Here is a 3014-nt window from a genome sequence, read left to right as displayed (position 1 = left end):
CGCTTTCTTTCTCCCAGGCCAAACCCGAGTCGAAACCGTGGCTGTAGTCGCGTTTACGCGATTTTCCCGATGAGCCGCCGCCACCCGCGCCGCCTCAACCCCGCACAGTCGTCTGATCCAGATCCGACGGTCTAGATTAGATCTAGACCGGAGTCAAATAAATCGATACCGGTCAACGCTAGGGTATTTTGCACTTTAGCCCCTGAATTCTATCGAAATCAACCCGCAGTCCACGGCAGTTCAAAAATATTCACGAGTAGATCCTTTTTTCTGTTTAAGCCCCTATCTTTTTCTAAAATAGAACCTGCCATACCTAGCACCTCTGTTTTTCAATCTAAACCCTAGATCTAAGGTTTAAATACTAGCCCTCAGTTTCTTTGTTCAAAGCACTTTTAGTTTTAAATCTTCTACAAATAAGCTCCTGGAATCATGTTATAGACATAACTTCTCCGTTTTAACCCCGTTTTTATCGATTCTTGCGCTCACGTAATCCTTGTGACGTATACAGTAGTTTTATAATGATGTTTTGCTCTATTTATATTGTTTGGTGTACTGTTTCTTATTATTTGTATTTATTTGTTTGTATGTACTTATGTTACGATAGACGGTGCGCAGTTCGAGTGTCCGCAAGAGTAAGGCTGTGAAGACCTAACTGAGCAGCAGCAGTACTTTGACGAAGGCAAGTGGTCCTTCATCATACTTCAGCCCTAATAATTTTCTAAATCCATACATTTACTTTTTATACATGCATGTGTCTAGAATATGATGGATCCCAAACTAAGGATTTGCCTAGTTTCTCTTGAACTTCCTTGATTAAATCTGGGTTGCTATATTTTTGTTGCAGCTATGCTAGTTGCTTTTACTTAGACTTTGGTTGGATAACCTGAAAATCATGCTACACTAGTTTTACTTATGTTCTGGAATACTTTTATAATGATAATTAAGATCAATCTTTTCCTAGACGGAAAACGGTAGACGAATGGCGAGGTGCCATTTAGGGTTTAAACGTGTTTAGACGTGTTTAAACGGAATTAAACGGCCTAAATGGTTTGGTACTGTAGCAAAAAATAGAGAAATTGTAGGCTGCAGGCTGCAGAGGAGAGGAGCTCGCCTGTGCTGGCTGGAGAGGAGCACGTGAGACTTCGACCTCTCTACAAGGTCGATAATGGCGGGCCGCGGGTGACGACAAAGGGTTGGGCGATAGGCCGCTTCTTCCTGGCTGCCGTCGCCGCAGCAGGAGCCCGCGCCGTCGTAGCACCGCTGAGGATCTTGGACAGGAGCAGCCGGAGCACCAGAGGAGCTCGTAGCGCCTGGCTTGAGAGACCGCAGAGGAGGGAGAGGAGAGGAGCGGATGAGCGTCGGAGGACGAGAGGAGCTCACATAGCGGCACAGGCGGCGGCTATGCAATGTATCTCGCCGCCTCTGCTGCAGCGCTGCTGGGTGGCGGCTGCTGCCTCTACTGCCTGGGAGGCGCGTATGGGAGAGTGGGGAGGAGCCACTAACCCTAGTACTACTCAGGAAGCCCGCGAAAAGAAGCCCAATTTTCGTTTATCCCAAGCAAATGCAACCCATTACGTGAACGGGCCTCTAAACGGACCAAAAGGCACCCAAAAACATTTCAAACCCGTCCCGTTTATACCGAATTGGCCGTTTAGACGTTCCGTTGACCGTTTAGACCGATCAACCGTTTAGGGATCCGATTAGCCCCTAAACTGTGCAGTTGGCCGCCGTTTAGCGTTTAAACCCGTTTAGACGATCGTTTAATACTGTTTAGGAAAACATTAATTTAAGATCATTGCATTGATTGGAACATGGAGAACCACCTAGAAAAATAATGCAACCATAATACTACATGGCTCTGGTCTTGGCTAATTAATTAGAAACTTTAGCTTATGATAATCTTACTGAAAGGGCAAGAGGGATTGCATCGTCGGGGTATAGCTCGGTCCTCTTGAAGCTTTATGATATGTGGTCCTTGGTTAAGGCACTTCCTTACAAGGGAGGGTTATAACCGATTTGACTTGAAACCTTAGCGGATTGTTATAAGTTAGGAAATATTTGTAAAGGCCTCGTAGTGAATCCCTGCCACTCACCTCGGAAGTGTTCGAGGGCCTTGCAAACCCGAGCATTAAGGAAAACACGAGTTTTGGATAAAAGTGTACAACCTCTGCAAAGTAAAAACTGATATATCAGCTGTACTCACGGTTAAGAGCAGTTTGGACACTCATATGATAATTAAACTTAAAGATAATTTAAATTGAGGTTCTTTATTTATTTATTGTTGTTATCTTATCTCTGTTATCTATTTAAGGGTTGGTATATACTTAATGCTTACTAAATAAAACTTGATCAACTAAAAATGCTTATCGCAGTCAAACCATATCAGCTTTTCCTTGATTTTGGCCTTGCATGTTATATAATTTACTCCACTTGCTTATTACCAACCATAAGTGTACTCACGCTTGCTTTATTAAAATTAATGCTGCGCAGAACAAGATAATTATCTAGAGTTCCCAGAAGACTTTGAAGAGTACTAGGCGTATGTCTCCCAGTCATCTGCCTGTGAAGTTGAAGTCTGCTGCTAGATATAAACGTTTATTTATTCGCTTAAGATTAAGACTTTCGGTCATGTAATAAAGTAGTATGATACTCTCTTTCGTTATGACATTGTTTCGGGCATACACTTGTATCGTCTATCATATGTGTGGAACTTGATCCGCACATATGAGATGCATTCGGTTTTCTTTCTAAAACCGGGTATGACAGAAGTGGTATTAGAGCAGTGTTGACTGTAGGACGTTAGCCTAGTTAGTAATGGTTGAATTCTAAGACTTATTTTGCTTAGTAACCTAGCTTCTACTTGCTTGCTTTTAAAAATTGCTTATCTCTTGATTATATCACTATTATCCCATCATTGACTTCATGCTTGCCTCTCAAGTGTGTTGATATTTTCCAAAATTCTTTTGCTTTAAGTCACCTATAGCATTTTCTAAATATCCTCTATCTTGCGCTGT

Source organism: Panicum hallii, chromosome 9 (assembly GCF_002211085.1).
Source record: "Panicum hallii strain FIL2 chromosome 9, PHallii_v3.1, whole genome shotgun sequence".
NCBI classification, from domain to species: Eukaryota; Viridiplantae; Streptophyta; class Magnoliopsida; order Poales; family Poaceae; genus Panicum; species Panicum hallii.
The sequence above is the reverse complement of the archived record's forward strand: the minus strand, read 5'-3'. Positions refer to the sequence as shown.